Below are 21,999 nucleotides of genomic sequence, written 5' to 3' on the forward strand. Positions count from 1 at the left end.
CTCGAACACATAAAAATGATCTAAGTATACCAGACAACGATATACATATTTCTAAGACCTTCCGCATAGTACTCGATCATTCTCCCTGCGTATGGCAGCCACAGAGCAATTTCGCCCTTTTATGTTAAAAGACCATCCTCACTTCGGCATTGACCAGCCTACCCCACAACATCGCTACCCAATTAATCCTTAACCGAGCAGACGAATATGGCTACACTTACCCTCTCTTGACTGAATAGAGTTTTCCTAGTCCTAACCCCTCCAACTGCACCACATTTCTCGAGATGAAACCACGTCTTGGAGCTTAGCACACCATATCGACCTATAGTAACAGATCTCAAAGTGCCTTAATTTAATAGCATACAGTTAAGAAGAACAAGAACGGAGCGATATTTATTCGCAATGTAGTTCGACACATTTTTACGTAAATCATTCAATCTATCATGTGTAAAGTACTGTAGCCACATACGACTAGAACGCAGACTGTATCACGTGACTAAAGCATCCAGATAGAACACTGGGAAAAAAAATTGACCTTCACCAACTTGTCCTTATCTAGAATAAATGAGTCAACGTTTAAATCGCACCTAGTAACAGCTCTATCTCAATCGATCATCCTGTACGCTCTCTGTTATCATTTAACACAGATGTGAGTAAGTTTACACGTGAATGATTCTCTGTCCTCCTGAAAATCATCAAATACAGTATTCAACTCGTGTGTATCACTGCTACCTCAGTAGACATACACTATAATTCGAACTCAACGAGAAGAAAAATGACTACCTTCCTGATTCCGCTCGATTCGATGTCATCGTTTTCCTGCATTCCTCTTGTTGCCGCATACTTGACTCCATGTACGAATTGCTAACTGCGAACCAGAAGATAAGCAAGCACGTCCTCATTTTCACCGCGTTTTGGCGTATGTTAGGTTAGTTTATACATATGCCCTAATCAGTTTTTGCGTTTCTTTCGATTTTAAATCAGATCCATCCATGCGACCGCGATATAACATATCGTTCTGTGTTATAAAATTGCCTGTAAATGTAACGCAGGCGTATCCAGTCACCTCCACATTCGTAGAGCACTTGCTCTGTTTTCTGTATCTCCGTGTACATGCACAACTCGCGGATGGCTCCAATCAATTGAGACCGCGATCGTAAGATTTTACTGTAAGTATAATGACATCAACGACTTCGGTATTAGAGAGTGCGAATATCATTTTTTGGTCTGTTTGTTCGTAGTTACTCAGTGGTTTAGAGGATGCTGTATTTAGAAAAAATTTGGTGTGTTCTTGTAGTCTATGAGTCTGGAGATGTTTTGTAGGAAAAAAAGCGAGCAGGCAAGGAAGAAGAAGAACAGTAACGCATTTGTGTTGAGGGGAAGCGATCGCCGAATTTGTGGAACAGTTCTGAGAGGGACTTCCGTCCGTTGATGAAGAAGGGCTGATTACCGCTGAGTGTCACGTGTGTAGAAAGAAAGAGCAGGTTCACAGCGCTTCCTTAGGAATGGAGAGAATTGGGGCATGTAGTCGGTACTGTATTTGGGCAGATTACAAGTACTGATGGTGTATACAGTTATGTGAACTGCAATTTTTAGGAAAAGTTTGATATTGTACTCGATGCCTAAATAAAATGTACGTAAAGTATTTGTGGAACGATATAGAATATGAGAGAGTTCGAGTTGGTACTAAATTTTTATACTTGGAGGTTTTGTTAAATCAAATTGCTGAGACAAGTAGCTGCGAGAGCGAGAGGGATGTGATTGCAGCATATCTCCGTCTCTCAGCGGTTAACTACAGGTGGGGCGAGCGATGTACTCGGCTTAGGTACTGAGGGTGTGCTCTGGCTATGTCCTAGACCGTGTGGATTGAACCACAGTAGTCGGGTCATAGTTTAGCTAAAATATTTACAGAGGAGTATGTCCGACGCGAGTATGAAGGTCCAGCCTGTGACGTGGGCCGTCTCGCGCTCGTGGCGTGTGAGACACGCAAAGCAGACGATTTGGAATCATCACAGGTGACTTAGATTAGTGGCTTCGTTTGCCACAATTTTCTTGTGATGACAGCGAAACACGAACTGACCATCAGAATTCAAACGGCTTATTTGTGTAGACAAAATGTGATATAGGTTAATGTAGGTTAGTACACGTTAGTAAACGGCGGTACACATTAGTACATGTTAGCCGACGAACATGGGTCGGTAAGGGGCCGTGGTGGTCGGTAGAGACTTTAACTATTTCATTCCAAGTCCAGGTGGGCATGGCACTGGCGAAAATTGATTCCAAGTCTAGGTGAACGTGGCAGTTTTCCGCATCATAGAGGTTAATTAATTGATCAAATTAATTAAGTGGCCATGCGAACTTTGTTACATGCACTTGCGGAGGTACTATGCTCGGCGGGCGCAAAGGCTCACGTGTACGAGCGTGTGTTTTCGCGACGATCTTGGATTAGGTAAGTGCAGAAAGTGGATTGAATAATGAGGGTTGGGTGATCAATTAACTTAGCGAGGGACGACGTGGCGAGCGCATGTGCTGGACCACCTGTTGTGATGTCATGGCGGATTCCACTCTCGAGTAAACTTTGGCTCCAAACGTGCGGCAGGGCATTCTTTGTCAACCAGGTGCTGGATCAACCGACCGACCGTTGTGAAGTCTGCATCGGCAGGTTCCAACCTGCTTTGGCGCCAACTGATCGGTGGGCGGGCGGACTCCCCTGTCCACGAAAACATGTTTACATCGCTGGACCAACGCGGACCTGCGAAGCGAGTCGGCGGCGGTAGGCTGTGACGTGAGCGGCCGCTGGACCGGCAGCGCGCACTGATGCATCCGGCCGGTCGTCACGCGAGGCGACCGCTCGCTTGCCGGTGGCGCGCGGTCCGGTGCGGGTCGGCGGCGACCATATGAACTAATTCAGTTGGACTGGGGACCTCGTGGCGGCTGGACTGCGACCTCTAGAATGTGTACTAACTTCGTTGGAGAACAAGTGATGACGGTACTGTTTGAAATAAAGACTTCATTCCTTTTCCCACGATTTCACAGGAGGTGACTTACGTTAGTGAAAGTGCTCTTTATCATTATGTTGTTGTTGTTGTGGTCTTCAGTCCTGAGACTGGTTTGATGCAGCTCTCCATGCTACTCTATCCTGTGCAAGCTTCATCATCTCCCAGTACCTACTGCAACCTACATCCTTCTGAATCTGCTTAGTGTATTCATCTCTTGGTCTCCCTCTACGATTTTTACCCTCCACGGTGCCCTCCAATGCTAAATTTGTGATCCCTTGATGCCTCAAAACATGTCCTACCAACCGATCCCTTCTTCTAGTCAAGTTGTGCCACAAACGTCTCTTCTCCCCAGTCCTATTCAATACCTCCACATTATTTATCATTATATGACTCGATTTTCATAGCTTAGGAGCGAAACAATAAGTGGCAACGAAAAATTCAAACCTCGTAAGGTGAGGTGGACTTAGGTTCGTACACATGCCCGAATTGGTCTCTTTTTGTTTTTCGTAGGGGTGACAGATTATCGTGTTTGAATTTGAATTTGTGAGAGAGTTTTTGTTATGGAAGTAAGGGAATTGGCTTTCTTGCTGCAAAAATCGACCATCTTGAATAAATAATAATAAATCATAATAAATGCTAATAAATAATAGTAAATGATAATAATTATATATAGAAGTACGGTTTTCCAGAGATTATGGAGTGTGAATTTGAAAATGACGCGATTTTCTATGTTAGTGGAGGTAGGCCTATAATAATAAATACTAATAAATGATAATAAATAATAATAAATGATAAATGATAATGAATAATAATAAAGGCAAGTATGGTTTTGCAGTCATTATCGTTTTGGAATGTGAATTTGGGGTGAATTTTCTTGTGGAGGTAGGCCAATGATAATAAATGATAATAAATGAGAATAAATGATAATGAATGATAATAAATGATAATGAGTGTTAATAAATGATAATGAATAATAATGAATAATAATAGAGACAAGTACGGTTTTGCATGCATTGGAATTGAATCTTCCTGCTATTTTTTTTCTTCTGGAGGCTTAGGGTAGTGAACATAGCACAATTGGTCTATTTTCTCGTCAAAATTGAAAATTCCCACCTTTATTTCTGGAGGCTGGGTTAGTGGACGTAGCGCAATTAGCCTATCTTCCCGCCAAAAGCCGCCGTCTTGTATGACGTCATGCGCTGTTGCCAAGTCTACATGCCGTCATCTTGTATGACGTCATCGCCGCCATCTTGGATAAATTTGGCAACAATGGAAAGTGGGGCCGCACATTGGTTGCCGCACTACTCAGGATGAGTTAACCAAACGTCTCTGGCCACCAAACTCTCCGGTTTTAAACCCAATTAAGAATCAGTAGGACAACCTCGGTCGGCTGTTCGCATCATGGATCCTCATCTGAGTGAGAGCTAGCACAGCTCGCTATGGCACTGGAAGCGGTATGGCTCCACATTCCTGTCAATACCTTCCAGAACATCACTGATTCTGTTCTGTCACATCTTACCGTGGTGTGCACTCCAAACGAGTTTATTCAGGCTTTTGGTAGGTGGTCACGGTTATGTGACTGGACAGTGTATTTCTTACGCGTTAAGGCTGGTACTCGTGCCCCGTGTTCGAGTTCTCCTTGTGTTATCTTTCAACAAAATAATGCAAGATCACAGTTTGTTCATATTTTCCTGACCACATACAGATGGTAATATAAATAAAAAATTTCCGGTACGCTTCAGCATACATTTACATCCATATATATTTTTACTGACGGATAAATAGACCGCTTTTTATAAGTACACTACTTTTTTTTACAAGTTGTACAAAAGACTCTTTTATTGTATCCTAGTGTATACTTATGGTCGTAAAACATAAACAGAACTTAAATAATTAACGTTTTATTGAGGAATGAGAAGAATTTAACTTCAGATCATTTGATGGGAAGGAAAAAAAGAAAAGAACATAGGGTAGAATGTGTTCTCAATCACATCAGCAGAGCTATTCCAAATCCGAGTACCTCATAGAACACTATGATTCACACGTGTCTGCTTGGGGTAATGGCTTAGTCCTAGTGACTGATCGATTGTACGGAAGGATCTCTGAAGCATAAAGTGTTCGACTGTTGTGCTGTCCAGCAGGGTCTCCAGATGTGCCACCTGCTGGAAACATACGGTCACTAGCCGCCGTGAGACTAGAATGCCACCACTCGACTGATCAGCTCTGCTCCTAGAGCAGAATCAGTAGGGAAAGACGTACCGTACCTGTCATCCAAGCTCAATTCCACTGGATACCTAGTCTGATTACAGTCATCCCTACCAAAGGTGGCGGCTTTTTGTACTGTATTACGCATTCTGTATACACCTAGATTGCCTTTAAATTAAATCACGTCTTATTTCTATCATATTCCAAATGCACAATAGGTAAAATTTCGACATTTGTTGTCCTTCTCTGTGTCACGTTTTTGATGGCCAGCAGTGCACGTAGCTGGTAATAAACGCGAGCTGCTGAGACACCTTACCGATTTAGCCCATACTCTCACAGCTCACAGTAGACTGGTACCTTTAAAAAAGATAAAAAAGAAATCATTACTTCTCAGGGAAGGCGGAGGGTGGTGGTTACTGACACTTAGAAAGTGCCACTTTCTTCGTATTGTTGATCTTTCCTAAGCGTGTTTTATGACATCTGAGTATGGACTATCTGTGGTAGCTTAAACTAATGTATTTGAGCCTGAAATACGTATTGTAGGACGCGGTTCCATTACATAGAAGAAATGAGGCTGCTGTACAGTACTCCCAAAGTAACGTAATAGTGGAAATTAATTTTCGAGAAACAGCCAAACTGTATCTTGATTCCAAATACTCCTAGATACAGATCCCTGTGTAAGATCTTGTGCACTTGGATGAGTGTTGTGTGTAATATTGTTGCAAAACAGTCTTTGCTGAACTGCAGTTACGGACTCGGCTTGCTCTGTTCCTTCACGAGACATGGAATGGTTACTGACACTTAGAAAGTGCCACTTTCTTCGTATTGTTTATCTTTCCTAAGCGTGTTTTATGAAATCTGCAAATTAGCTGCAAATTAAATCAGTGCAGTGATGTAGTGAGGATTGCTCGAAGACAATGCGAGGAGAGCTTGCAACCTCTAACTTTATCGTACGAAAGCGAGAATGCTCTGTGACACCCATCCGCGTACGGAGAGGTGGTCAATCATAGTCGTGAATTACGCACTATGATCGAAATGCTAGATATATGTAGCTCGTTATGGGACACTGCCTGCTATACTTTAGTATATATATGTTCGTGAGTTAACAATGATGGACATACTACACAATCATCTTTCTACATCCACAAATGTAGTATATGTGAAACATCCCCCTAGAAAAATTTTATAAATGACATGCCGGAAAACCTCTACGTTATTTTATTTTCAAACAGATGAGCAAAACTGAACGTACTCAGACATTTCTCTCTTTACTTATTCTGATCATCACTAAATTGACACACAATATTTTTTTTAGCGCAACGCAATCTGACTTTCAATAATCTTTACAAAAGAAAGGCCCTGACTAACTATAACCTATACCTTTCATCAATCTCTTACCTCACAAAAATCTTCGTTACTCAAACTACTGCAATACAGCGTGCGCCAATACTGCCAGCTGAATAAAAGATTCTAACTACTGAAGGCACTAACTACTGACAGGCATAGTTAGCAAATGAAAGATTTTGATAGAAAACAAACAATGTATTTACCTTAATAATGTTCAAAAGTCATCATATATATATATATATATATATATATATATATATATATATATATATATGTATAAAACCAGGCACAGACTGCACACAGCACAGTCAGTGATTTTCATACAGAGCGCTACGTGGCGTTACCAACATAAAAACCTAAACAGCCTACTTACATATCGTATTCGCAAAGTAGTGGAGGGGTGGTTTAGCGATGAAACAAAATTGCGAAGCATTCTGTCCTGTCGTTGGTTGGCGTTCAAATTATGGAAAAAAACTGTTAAAATGGCTAAAATTGACCGCACTATCCCCTGTTCCCAATCCCACCGACTCCCACTCATCCCGGGCCCATAAATAGTTGAAGCGCCCTCTCTTTTGTATATGGGGAAGAAGCTTAATTTCCTGGCACGGAAGAGGACTTTCTTATACAACGCAGTGTGATTTTCCAAAGTTCCCGTCCCAACAAACATTTTCATCTCTAGCCACGGAGCGAGGGAGGTGAGAGGTAGAGTGACGGATCATTCGTAGTAAGTTCACAGAGCGGAACAAGCAACTGCCGAGAATGATTTTATCCATTGACACTGGGTCATCAACCGAATGGAATACTTTTGGAATGCAGTCGAGAGATACGTTGCGTCCAGAATCCATCATCGGCAACCACTGCTTGCCAGCGTGGAACAACCTAGCAACCTAGTATCCCGGACTATACTGGAGTGTCATGGAAACTACCGGATCATGCTACATTACCTGTCGATTGCTTGCCCTGCGAGGGGCTGAACCAGGTTCTAAATGTAGTGGCGTGGCAAGACGGTCAAGCCTCTCGGAGGTAGCCGAAAGGCACGCGTTAAGCTCACGCAGATTGGCGAGAGGTCTGGCACAAGGTAAAGTAATTATCCTATAAAGAAAAGAACGTAGTTCTTGGAATACTTAACTTTAATCCACAATTGGAGAACATCGCTCTTGTTTAGACACTATTACACTGAATATAAACTGGTAATGGCGCCTTGCTAGGTCGTAGCAAATGACGTAGCTGAAGGCTATGCTAACTATCGTCTCGGCAAATGAGAGCGTATTGGTCAGTGTAGCTTCGCTAGCAAAGTCGGCTGTACAACTGGGGCGAGTGCTAGAACGTCTCTCTAGACCTGCCCTGTGGCGGCGCTCGGTCTGCAATCACTGTCAGTGGCGACACGCGGGTCCGACGTATACTACCGGACCGCGGCCGATTTAAAGGCTACCACCTAGCAAGTGTGGTGTCTGGCGGTGACACCACACTAAATATAATACTTTAAAGAAAGTTTGGTTGAGACTTCTCAGTGACTACTGTTACATTACCGGCTTACTCTGCACTGCCGGCCGCGGTGGTCTAGCGGTTCTAGGCGCGTAGTCCGGAACCGCGCGACGGCTACGGTCGCAGGTTCGAATCCTGCCTCGGGCATGGATGTCTGTGATGTCCTTAGGTTAGTTAGGTTTAAGTAGTTCTAAGTTCTAGGGGACTGATGACCACAGATGTTAAGTCCCATAGTGCTCAGAACCATTTTTTTACTCTGCACTATCGTAAACAACAAAGCGTGCGTAGCTGTCGCGCTGTTCTGGCATCATAACTTTGGGCGTGGTGCTGTTGTCGCATGTTGAGAACCGGATCTGGAGCCGAGGCCTTTGCTTGTAAGTGCGTAGAAGGTGCCCACGTAAGAAACTGTCTTCTCTGGAGAGACGCCGTATTCCTGCAGCCGTGTCACGTGACTGCAGAAACGTCTCTAACGATTTATGAACACTTGACAAAGCGAACCAATTATCTCTACATACGTTGAAACAGAAAAAGTCAAAGTAACAACAAAGTACATGAAATCCAGGTTTAATAACTCTACAGCAGTGTCGTTTAATATTGTATCTGTATCGCCAGAAAGAAAGAATAAATGGTAGGCCTAGGCTTCTCTGACGAGTGGAGTGCAAACCAGAATTGTGGCAGGATGGAAAAGCGAAACATCTGTGTGCTTTCTGAGGAACCATCCCTTCATTCGCCTTAAGCGATTGAAGGTAACCTTGGAAAACATAATTCTGAGTAACGAGGGAGCATTTGTACCAGTGCCCTTCCAAATGCGAGTCCACTGGGCCGTCTTTCGTAGTATACTGAAGCGCCAAAGAAACTGGTACAGGTATGCGTAATCAAATAAAAAGTTATATAAAAAGGCAGAATACGGCGCTGCGGTCGGCAACGCCTATATAAGACAACAAGTGTCTGGCGCAGTTGATAGATCGGTTACTGCTGCTACTATGGTAAGTTATCAAGGTTTAAGTCAAACTTCCTGGCAGATTAAAACTGTGAGCCGGACCGAGACTCGAACTCGGGACCTTTGCCTTTCGCGGGCAAGTGCTCTACCAACTGAGCTACCCAAACACGACTCACGAGCCGTCCTCACAGCCTAATTCCGCCAGTACCTCGTCTCCTACCTTTCAAACTTCACAGAAGCTCTCCTGCATACCTTGCAGAACTAACACTCCTGGAGGAAAGGATATTTGCGGGGACATGGCTTAGCCATGTTTCCAGAATGAGTTTTTCACTCCGCTGCAGAGTGAAAATCTCATTTTAGATGTAAATTTCGGGAGTTTCCTAGGGCAGTGTTATAGTGACGTCTTTATAGTATACACAGAGTTTCCAAACGCCATAGTTGCGATGTTAATTGCGAGTAGCTCCCCTGTGGGCTCTCAAAACAGCAGTAACTCGTCGAGGCGTGGAGGTGATGGAATCGTTCTGGATACATATTGATCCAATAATTTTGTACAGATACCCACACCTGTTCGTGTGTAACTGGTGCTGCTTTCATGTAGCGTACATGGATATCGACAGCATCTTATAAGTTCTGGATTGGAGCAAGATCGGATCGGGGTAACGAATCCATGCACGTGAATTCACTGGTACCACCTGAGGACAAAAAAAGAGCGATGGAATGTCGCACTGTACTTCTGCCAGGGCACATTAACGGTAAAATGGATGCACATGGTCTGGAAGACCGTCCACGTAATGTACATCTTTCATCAGTGCCTGCAGCTGAACAGTGGGGGCTAACAGCGACCACATCGCGAACCGTAATTGAAATATCTCCTACTTGGAGACTACCATGTTGACACGCAGTATCCACAGCTTCATGGGGCGTACGCTACATTCTCACGCCCCCATAACTCGATATTACATAAACCATACTTCATCGGACAACGGTCCACATTGCAACTGTTCGATTGCCCACTGACGACGTTCGCGAGTCCGTGCCAGTCGTTGAGCTCAGCGACGATGCGTCACCGAAGCAACTAGAGTCGCTCGTCAACTTCTGAAGCCGTGGGATCCAATTGTATCCGTACAGTCCTGGCAGAAATGGGTTCCTGGCGCCGGACAGTCAGATCGGCGGCTAGCTGGTTGACAGTACGTCGTCGGTCGCCCCGTGCCGCTCTGCTAAAGCGAGGTGACACATTTCGCCTAGTAATTGGCTTGTGTGGCGGTTTCCGCTTAAGAAAATTCTAGAACCAGGCTAGACACTGTTGATCCTGGAAGTCCGAATTCTTGTCTTTCCAGAGGCGAAATCGGCTCTGATTTAATTTTCATGGATGACAATGTGCGATCGCGTTGAACCGCACGGGTTGAAGAGCTCTTGGAACGATAAGATATTCAGGGAATGGACTGGCCTGCGAGTTGCCACGACGTAAATCACATCGCGCAACTGTGACATACTGCAACACGTCCAGTGGCACCAACGACCATCCAGCTATCGTTACCACGCAGGTAGAGGAGTGGAACACGATGACACGAGAACTGCTTAGCCGCCTTGTGGCCGGCATGGGAGAACTTTGTGCAGCTAGCTGTTAATCATTCCTATGCGTAATTAGGCTGGCGACCGTTATCTTTTCTTCAGTATTTGGACAGTTTTGATAGATAAAATATTGTTTCTTACTTGTTAAATCTTTACGTAATTCTGACTTTCACGTCCGATAAGCCACCTCCTTAAGGTACAATGTGCGTTCACCGCGATGTCGCCAAACACGGATGCGACCGTCATGATGCTGTAAACAGAACATGGATTCATCCCAAAAATTGACGTTTTGCCGTTCGTACACCCAGTTTCGTCGTCGAGTACACCATCGCAGGCGTTCCTGTCTGTGATGCAGCGCCGGCCGGAGTGGCCGAGCGGTTAAAGGCGCTATAGTCTGGAACCGCACGACCGCTACGGTCGCAGGTTCGAATCCTGCCTCGGGCATGGATGTGTGTGATGTCCTTAGGTTAGTTAGGTTTAAGTAGTTCTAAGTTCTAGGGGACTTATGACCACAGCAGTTGAGTCCCATAGTGCTCAGAGCCATTTGAATCATTTTTTTGTGACGCAGCGTCAAGGGCAACAGCAGTCATGGTCTCCGAGTTGATTGTCCATGCTGCTGGGAACGTCGTCGAACTGTTCGTGCAAATGGTTGTTGCCTTGCAAACGTCCCCATCTGTTGACTCAGGGATCGAGACGTGGCTGCACGATCCGCTACAGCCATGCGGATAAGATGCCTGTCATCTCGACTGCTAGTGATACGAGGCCGTTGGGATCCAGCACGGCGTTCCGCATTACCCTCCTGAACCCACCGATTCCATATTCCGCTAGAGTCATTGGATCTCGACCAGCGCGAGCAGCAATGTCGCGATACGATAAAACGAAATCGCGATAGGCTACAATCCGATCTTTATTAAAAAAGGAAACGTGACGGTACGCATTTCTCCTCCTTACACGAGGCATCACAACAACGTTTCACCAGGCAACGCCGGCCAACTTCTGTTTGTGTATGAGAAATCGGGTGGAAACTTTCCTGATGTCAGCACGTTGTAGGTGTCGCCACCGGCGCCAACCTTGTGTGAATGCTCTGAAAGGCTAACCATTGCATGTCACAGCATCTTCTTCTCATCGGTTAAATTTCGCGTCTGCAGCACGTCATCTTCGTGGTGTAGCAATTTTAATGGCCAGTAGTGTATTACATATGTTGGAGATATGAATTAAACCACACTGTTCATTTTCCACTATTTTGCACATATTTTCCGCGTTCTACTTACGAAATTCACAACCTGACAATAAACCATTTCGTGACAGGAATATGCATTTCACATCATTTCATCTCATTCAGGAGAAGAATTAAAACATGTATTAAGACAAATTAGACCTGACGATTGACCCACAGGGTCCCAAATGCATCGTGTAGTTAATAAAACACGAAAAAGAGTGTGACTGAAGCTAGCCGCCATGCTGTTCAGAAAGTTATGAACCTCTTCTTTCACTTCTTCGTCGGAGCTGAATCTCTGGGACCACAATTAACGCTGACAGGTACTGTGATTCCCGGCGGGGTCAGGGATTTTCTCTGCCTCGTGATGACTCCAAATTTTAAATACAGTCACGTTTTAAACTGAGAAATATGGATAAAATTATATTAAATATGTACTTTGAGTCATCAGCGTATGTCGTATTGACTTTTCGTCGCATTCTCAGATTTAGCGAGAAAAATACTTATCAACTGCCATGGGTAATTTTTAGAAATAATCATAGATTTGTCGGAGGAACACTTCTTTTTTACTCGCTTTTTCGGTGATGTATTTAGTGTTGCTACCACTCTGAGAAATGGACACAGTTTAAGTAAGAGCAATTAAGTTTAAGTACGAGCAATTAAAAGCTCATTTGCTCTTGGGAAGCAGACATTTACTCATATTTTCATAAAGACAGCAATCAAAAAATTACGCTACAGACAGAAAGGAATCACAGTAGCAACGATCTTGCAAGGAGTTCTTACTCCTTCTCTGGAGCCGTCTCGCAGATGAAGCGTTTTACATGACACGATGAGAACAAATTATGCGAATAGTTTGCCAATCCAATCCAACTTTTGAGGCAAGCGTGATCAAGATGCCAACGGCGGCTTTGTACAATCCAGATGAAAATTGAAACTTTAAGTGCACAATAGGAGTGTCAGAAACAGTGCACATTACTATGAGAAAGTCGGGCGTCCGAAGATACAATATTGTTGAATGATCACCCATATTTCGTCTCACAGCGTCACATTGTTGATGGCTCCTCACGATTTTGTTCGCTGGATACACATATACCCTCTCGTATCGAAACAGCCTTCCCCATTGAAAATCACTTTGCCTTGAAATTAGTCTCCGGTTCAAAATGGCTCTGGGCACTATGCGACTTAGAACTAATTAAACCTAACTAACCTAAGGACATCACACACAGCCATGCCCGAGGCAGGATTCGAACCTGCGACCGTAGCGGTCGCTCGGTTCCAGACTGCAGCGTCTAGAACCGCGCGGCCACACCGACCGGCAGTCTCCGGTCACACAGGGCTAAAGTAAGCACCGCGTAAACACTTCACGAAATTCGAAGTCAGCCGGCATTCGTGTGAGTGCTCTTGCTGGTGGCCAATGTGCAGCTGCGCTTGCACCAGTTTCCAAAGAGCCCTGCTGACCTCATCAACTTGGCCTGTAGCTAAAAGTGTTTGCTGGTCGTTAATCAGCTGCTCGACCGAGCACTCTCACTACTTCTTATTTTTCTTCTTGGTCCTTTTCTGTAGTTGTTGCAGTTCTCCTCATTTGTTGAAAAAAATTTGCCTCGTGGTGTTCACTGTACAACTTTTGAATGTGCACAACTTTTCTTCTTGCTTAACGGCTCTGTTGGCCCGTCCGTATCATGTCAACTTGGACCTCGAGAATGTAATACGAGGGTAATCCCAAAAGTAAGGTCTCCTATTTTTTTATAAGTACATAGACCTGTTTATTTCTACAATGATTTACATCAGTTTACAGCTTGAAAATTTAGCTATTTTTCGACATAATCACCATTTCTGTCGATGCGTTTTTGTAGACGCTGTATGCCCATGTCATACCAGCTAGCCGCTATGCTGTTCAGATAGTTATGAACCTCTTGTTTCACCTCTTCATCGGAGCTTAATCTCTGGGACCACAATTAACGCTGACAGGTACTGTGAGACTCTGAAAAAACTCAAACGGGCAATTCAGAAGCGGAGAAGAGGAATGTTGAGCAAGGGCGTACACATTCTCCGCGACAACGCTCGCCCACACATCGCTCGGCAAACTGTTGCTCTCCTGCAACAATTTCAGTGGAACATGATCACCCACTAACCCTATAGGCCTGACTTGGCGCCCTGTTCCCTAGGTTAAAGAACATTTGGCCGGAAAGCGATTCAGCTCCGACGACGAGGAGGAAGAAGAGGTTCATAACTTTCTGAACAGCATGGCGGCGAGCTGGTATGACATGGGCATACAAAAACTGCGACAGCGTCTACAAAAATGCATCGACAGAAATGGTGATTATGTCGAAAAATAGCTAAATGTTCAACCTGTGAACTGATGTAAACCACTGTAGAAATAAACTGGTATATGTAGTTATAAAAAATAGGAGAACTTTCTTTTGGGATTACCCTCGTACATTTCTGTGGATGTTGCCTAGCCAGTGTAATTGATATTTCAAATTCCCATCTTCATTTATCTGTCTGATTTTTTCCTTCAGATCCTCTTGCAATGTTAAAGTACGATTCGGTGTGGCCTATCTGCCGACGAGGATCTTTAGCAAAGGTTGTTTGTACGTGTAGAATGTGCTGACAAATAAGACACTATGCACCGCTGTGGGTAGACTGTATTATCACATGTGGAACAAGAATGACGTGTTGGTTCCTGCTCACCGCCTGGAGAGCCGAATCTCGGCTGGACCCTCTCTCAGGCACCGGTTTTCAGCTAGCAGTGACGTCATCCCTCTCCTACTCTCCTTATATCTCAGACACGGTTTCGATACTGAGATTAGCATCTTCTTATGGCCACCACGACGAACTGACGGCGCCTCTGACCGACCTGGGCGTGGCCGCGCGCATTCTGTCTGTGGAATATAATGATAGCAAGCGCGGGCTTGCCTGCAGGGGAACAGCGACCGTTAGAAATTAAAATTTCAGAGCAGCCTCACGCCACATATAACTTTTTTCTTTATTTTGACCTGTTTTACTCGCCCAGCACGAGCAGAAATTTCATCGCCAAGGGACACACATAACGCAATTTCTGAAGATGCGTTGATCGAATGAAACATGTCAAAATAAAGGAAGTTAAATGCGACTTGTTCTAAAATGTTGCTCCAGGCGGGTGTAAAATGAATGTGCGCAACGGAAAGTATTAAACGATAAAATGAAGATTTGGCAGTGTCTGACTACCTCCTGAAGCAGATCTTAGGGTCTCTTAATTACACTCCTGGAAATTGAAATAAGAACACCGTGAATTCATTGTCCCAGGAAGGGGAAGCTTTATTGACACATTCCTGGGGTCAGATACATCACATGATCACACTGATAGAACCACAGGCACATAGACACAGGCAACAGAGCATGCACAATGTCGGCACTAGTACAGTGTATATCCACCTTTCGCAGCAATGCAAGCTGCTATTCTCCCATGGAGACGATCGTAGAGATGCTGGATGTAGTCCTGTGGAACGGCTTGCCATGCCATTTCCACATGGCGCCTCAGTTGGACCAGCGTTCGTGCTGGACGTGCAGACCGCGTGAGACGACGCTTCATCCAGTCCCAAACATGCTCAATGGGGGACAGATCCGGAGATCTTGCTGGCCAGGGTAGTTGACTTACACCTTCTAGAGCACGTTGGGTGGCACGGGATACATGCGGACGTGCATTGTCCTGTTGGAACAGCAAGTTCCCTTGCCGGTCTAGGAATGGTAGAACGATGGGTTCGATGACGGTTTGGATGTACTGTGCACTATTCAGTGTCCCCTCGACGATCACCAGTGGTGTACGGCCAGTGTAGGAGATCGCTCCCCACACCATGATGCCGGGTGTTGGCCCTGTGTGCCTCGGTCGTATGCAGTTCTGATTGTGGCGCTCACCTGCACGGCGCCAAACACGCATACGACCATCATTGGCACCAAGGCAGAAGCGACTCTCATCGCTGAAGACGACACGTCTCCATTCGTCCCTCCATTCACGCCTGTCGCGACACCACTGGAGGCGGGCTGCACGATGTTGAGGCGTGAGCGGAAGACGGCCTAACGGTGTGCGGGACCGTAGCCCAGCTTCATGGAGACGGTTGCGAATGGTCCTCGCCGATACCCCAGGAGCAACAGTGTCCCTAATTTGCTGGGAAGTGGCGGTGCGGTCCCCTACGGCACTGCGTAGGATCCTACGGTCTTGGCGTGCATCCGTGCTTCGCTGCGGTCCGGTCCCAGGTCGACGGGCACGTGCACCTTCCGCCGACCACTGGCGACAACATCGATGTACTGTGGAGACCTCACGCCCCACGTGTTGAGCAATTCGGCGGTACGTCCACCCGGCCTCCCGCATGCCCACTATACGCCCTCGCTCAAAGTCCGTCAACTGCACATACGGTTCACGTCCACGCTGTCGCGGCATGCTACCAGTATTAAAGACTGCGATGGAGCTCCGTATGCCACGGCAAACTGGCTGACACTGACGGCGGCGGTGCACAAATGCTGCGCAGCTAGCGCCATTCGACGGCCAACACCGCGGTTCCTGGTGTGTCCGCTGTGCCGTGCGTGTGATCATTGCTTGTACAGCCCTCTCGCAGTGTCCGGAACAAGTATGGTGGGTCTGACACACCGGTGTCAATGTGTTCTTTTTTCCATTTCCAGGAGTGTATATCGCATTCGGGAGGACGACGGTTCAATCCCACGTCCGGCCATCCTGATTTAGGTTTCCGTGATTTCCCTAAATCACTCCAGGCAGATGCCGGGATGGTTCCTTTGAAAGGGCACGGCCGACTTCCTTCCCTATCCTTCCCTAATCCGATGAGACCGATGACCCCTCTGTCTGGTCTCCTTCCCCAAACAACCAACCATCTTAATTATATAAATTACAATCTAAACATAAATGAATGATGAAGGCAACTAATACTACTAAATGATAAACGTTGTTCCTGCTTATATATTTATCAAAGATTACAAAAAACCTTTATACTACAAAGTTTACATTTTATAAGTAAAATTACTAATCAATTGTCCAACTCTGCCCCATATTATGAGCGCGTGTTCTAATATCAATGACGCGAAATGACTGACATCATCTACGTACCAAGCACTAGAAGACACTACTTTCAAAGACGATCTAGGTGGTGTGTAACCTCAGTGGAAATAAACTAACGTGATCACAGCTGTTATAGCTCTAATAAGCCGAAGCAATTTGCGATATCACCGTATGTAGTGCGTCCGGTGCGTCGAAGTGATGGTTCTCGTACTGGTCTGCGACGATGGAACAACTCCAGACGCAAATAAACTCTTTCAAACACTAGGACGGCAGAAGGCTGTCCTCTGACTAATATACTCTAATACTGTATTCTCCTCTCTGTGTTCTACAGACGAGAAACGCGAACTCCCAGCCACAAGGACGGAGTTCAGATAACGTCTCAACGTAAGTGTTGGCAGAGGAACGCTGCGTACTGAACGACGACTTCCATCCCCAGAGGTGAAGTCCAGAATAGTATAGGTTCGCAACAGTACAGTGCCTAACTGTTTTAACTATAAACTCTCCTGAGAACAAAGACAGCAAGTTCGTCTGAACCAACAAAAGTTGATATCGAGCGACCGTCATACACGGGCGCTCAGAACGGAAGACCTCGTCTCTCCACCGTTGGCCTCTCAGCAAGGCACGGCTCCCCACAGTCGAAATTCCGAAAACGAATCAAATTCCCGCTACCACGGAATATTCTCCCTCTCTACAGATTCTTCCGAATGCCGACCAACCATATTTTAGTCTTTTTTCGTCCAGCGCGGAAAGCTTGCAAGGAAAAATCTATACTAGTACAATGGTATGCTTCTGAGTAAAAGATCCTTGGAAATACCCCAACCTGCGTGGTTTCCGATGTGCCTCTTCTTCGTTCCTCTCACTTCCGTCCAAGATTTTCAGCGTTCGGAAGTATTATCCGGTTATCCTTCCGCCCTCTACTACTATAGCGGCCAGCCGTCACCCTATTGTGGACCAGAGCACACGACGTCCGTCAAGCTGCTTGCAGTGTTTAAGCAGGACCAACACCTCCTGAGTTTTCCACCCAGAGCTTGAGTTCCGCCTGCCGTTTCATCTCCACTGGCGTTCCAACCTCTACTAGTATAGGGAATCATTCATTACGCCGTTTTTTTTATGATAAAGACACTCCGTCACCTTTCATGCAATAAACGTTAACAATCATTTACACGACGTATGTGACAATGTCAGTCTGCTATATATATATTCATATATACGATGTACAACCTATCACATGATACCTAATTGTGTTTGTAGATCACGGCAAAGTACGTGGATGAGTTCTTGTAAGGTGCGAAATTATAGCCACCTTACATTGTGACTGCTCTGAAATTTTAATGAACATAATGAGTTACTGTTATTAATTGTTTACTGGAGAAACTTCTGTCAGACGCTCACATGCCTGTGTGTCCTGACCAGGCCACGTTCTCACATCACGTGTGTCATTCGTGGTACTGTATTGCAACGTTCTACACTTGAGTTGTTCTTGTAGCATTGCGTTGGGAGACAGCCAGGTTGAAGTCGGCCATCGGGTTAATCACAGTTGACGCAGTACTCCAGCCAGACTGAAGGAAATTTTTATGATGCCAATCCCGGTTCCATGTTCCAGTCCTTGCGGCAATGCAGTAAGATTTCCTGCCGTTACTTCTGTCTTGTCGCAAACAGAATCGCCGAGAAACTAGTCCACGGAGCTTCCGACTTTATCCGTCACATTTCTTACACATACAGGGTATTTCAAGTGTGACTGAAATGGTGTCTCCGGTGTTGCCAGGAATCAGTTCTGGAGGCTCAGGATATCGATAGCAGCATAGGCTGCGGCCCGTTCATCGGCCTACAGCACGTGGCGTGGTGAACCATTTAGCATTTCAGATGCGTACATCATTAGCTCTTGTAACACACTCGTTATTTTCAGTTTCTTTTCGGAGTCCTGTGAAACTACAAAAATGTGGTACATGGACCACACATCTGTCTGCAGCGACCAAGCCTACTCTCTAGTCTAGAGGGTCCGTCTGAAACGTATCTAATAACAAATAATTGCAACCTACAACACTGCTGATAACGTATTCAGTTAAATGAAAATGGTTCAAATGGCTCTGAGCACTATGGGACTTAACTGCTGTGGTCATCAGTCCCCTATAACTTAGAACTACTCAAGCCTAACTAATCTAAGGACATCACACACATCCAAGCCCGAGGCAGAACTCGAACCTGCGACCGTAGCGGTCGCGTGGATCCAGACCGAAGTGCCTAGAACCGCTCGGCCACGCCGGCCTGCCGTTCGAAGTACACTCATGTACAGAAAAAGACAGAACACTAGAGATAAGACATTCATATCACAGGAGATGTACATTAGTATGTTCGCCGGAAATGATTGGTATTTCAGTCGCCTCGGTTCAGCATGTGTCCTGTTGCCTAGTAGACACAGGGCTGTCATGAGACCTGATAACCTGTCGCATGCATGATGGCATCGACACCTATAAGGCCATATAGCACGACGAGATAGGTCAGGTCGAACCACCAAGAACACTATCCCAGAAGATCTGCACTTCGTCGGAATGGCTTTGCAGGACAAATATGCGCCCTCCTCGGCTCTGGCGCAACAGTGGAACAGTGTAACACATCGTACATTATCGGGCGTGACAGTCCGTCGCCATTTATTACGCCTCGTCCATTTCTCCGCCTACCTTTGACGAATGCAAATTCGCACAGGACATACTGTGCAACCATAAGAGCTTATGGTGTGGGGTGCTACTGGGTACAACCACAAATCACAGTTGGTGCGTATCCCGGCCACTGTATCCAGTGTGATCTACGTGAATGGGATCCTGTGACCCGTAGCCATACCCTTTCTGCACAACACCCCAGACGCCATTTTCCAGCAAGGCAATGCGCGAACACATGTAGCTGCACTAACACGTGCCTTCTTGGCGTCACAGGATGTCAGCCTTCTGTGCTGGCCCTCCAGATCACCAGACGTGTCGCCAATCGGAAATGTGTAGGTTATGGCGAAACGACAGGTATGGCGCTGTGACCCAAAGCCAACCACCACATACGAGATTTGGAACCAAGTGAACGCAGCGTGGATGGCTATACCACAGGACTTCATTCGCGCCTTATATAACGTCGATGCAGTCACGCATGGGACAAGTTATTAGGGTCCATGGCGGACCCTCTGTCTACTGGGCAACATGACACATGCTCAACCGAGGTGACTGACCTGCTAATAATTTCTGCAGAACATATCAACGTACATTTCCTGCGAATATTCTGTATGAACGTCGTATCTCTAGTCTTTCAAGGTGTTCTGTTTTTTCTGAACAAATTCTACCAGGCGACTGACATCACAAGAAAGTATTGATCAGTGTACGCGACTAACGAGCGCTGCTACGTGCCGGTTTGCAAACTACATTACAGTTCTGCGAGTAGTTCCTTCATTTGGCTGAGGTGGAAACGGCGGAGCAAAGCTATGCACTCATCGGCTACTGGTGTTCGGCACGTGCACCGAAAGTCGTAGCGTCATTAATGTTTATCACTTCAACAAGGCGTCATGCAGAAATTTACGTAAGAAGAAAAGGTCTCCAATCAGTGTACTCATTATTCTGACTATAACATTTGAAGGAAACAACAAGGAAGTTATGAACACTGTAGGCTCGTCACGAAGAAAGTGATTCGAGCTGGCGGCAATCGTGGAGCACAAGCCATTAGGCAAATAGATTACACGATAGAAAATTTGTTTATTGTTCGTTTGTCCGTGACAAGTATATTTGTAAGCACTCCGTCTGCAGACACAAGTGGCCCATCGGGACCAACTGGCCGCCGTGTCATCCTCGGAGGAGGGTGCGGATAGGAGGGTCGTGGGGTCAGCTCACCGCTCTCCCGGTCGTAATAATGGTATTCTTGACCGAAGCCGCTACTATTCGGTCGAGTAGCTCCTCAATTGGCATCACGAGACTGAGTGCACCCCGAAAAATGGCAACAGCGCATGGCAGCCTGGAGGGTCACCCATCCAAGTGCCGGCCACGCCCGACAGCGCTTAACTTCGGTGATCGCACGGGAACCGGTGAATCCACTGCGGCAAGGCCGTTGGCTTATATTTGTAACACATGCGGATATTCTGCGTGCGGTTTGTGCATAGTTAATCGATGTGACCACGCAACATTGTAATGAGGTTTTGTTATTTTGGTCTTGAATAAAATAAATGGCGTCCCTTTTGATATCTCGACTACGTCACTTAATATCTGCCTGAGTCTCAATATCAGGGTCACATACTACAGTAATCCATTTCAACCAATAGCACTGACGGTCCACCTTTCAGCGTGCTGAGACAACTACCTGGAGTGGAAGATGTCGGCTCAATGAAGGTTACAGGACATTGCCATTTTTTTCCTGTGTGTTAAGATCCACCTGCAGTCCCCACGAGGACTGCAGTCTCAGTAAAAATGAGGTCATTACCGTGGATACAATGGCAAAATTGTAGCGAGAAGGTTTGTGGAGTCACCGCCAGACACCACACTTGCTAGGTGGTAGTTTTAAATCGGCCGCGGTCCATTAGTACATGTCGGACCCGCGTGTCGCCACTGTGTGATCGCAGACCGAGCGCCACCACAAGGCAGGTCTCGAGATACGGACTAGCACTCGCCCCAGTTGTACGGACGACGTAGCTAGCGACTATACTGACGAAGCCTCGCTCGTTTGCCGAGCCGATAGTTAGAATAGCCTTCAGCTAAGTCAATGGCTACGACCTAGCAAGGCGCCATTAGTAACATTGCATGTATCTAAAGAGTCTCACTTGTATCGCCACAATCTCCAGATGTACCAAAAGGATGGATTAAAGTTAAGTATTCCAGAAGCTACGTACTTTTCTTTATAGCATTCATAACGTATCCTGTTTCAGACCTCACGCACCCTGCTTTAACTTAGCGCGTGTCTTTCGGCTTCCTCTCATTGTGTCTAGGCTGTCTTGTGTAGACACAACAAGGTTACTACAAAATAAAAAATATAACCAATTTATGAGACCGCGGTAATTTGCATACAGAGCTGAGCACAAACTCACTTGAAAGCTTTCAAAGAAGGGACAGTCCATCGAAAGAGCACTGAAAAAGTTCGGCACAGTACTTCGTGGTGCGCTAGTGCCAGACGAAAAAACCCTTGAAACATTCGCGGTGTCGCTGTAGTGGCTCCTGGCAAGCCTTTA

General features: G+C 45.8%; 1 pseudogene; it reads right to left on the reverse strand.

Annotated features, from left to right (window-relative positions):
* Window positions 1-20,775: 20,775 nt before the first annotated feature.
* LOC124617346 lies at window positions 20,776-20,893 on the reverse strand (annotated as a pseudogene).
* Window positions 20,894-21,999: the final 1,106 nt, after the last annotated feature.

The sequence above is a fragment of the Schistocerca americana genome, chromosome 5 (genome assembly GCF_021461395.2).
Source record: "Schistocerca americana isolate TAMUIC-IGC-003095 chromosome 5, iqSchAmer2.1, whole genome shotgun sequence".
NCBI classification, from domain to species: Eukaryota; Metazoa; Arthropoda; class Insecta; order Orthoptera; family Acrididae; genus Schistocerca; species Schistocerca americana.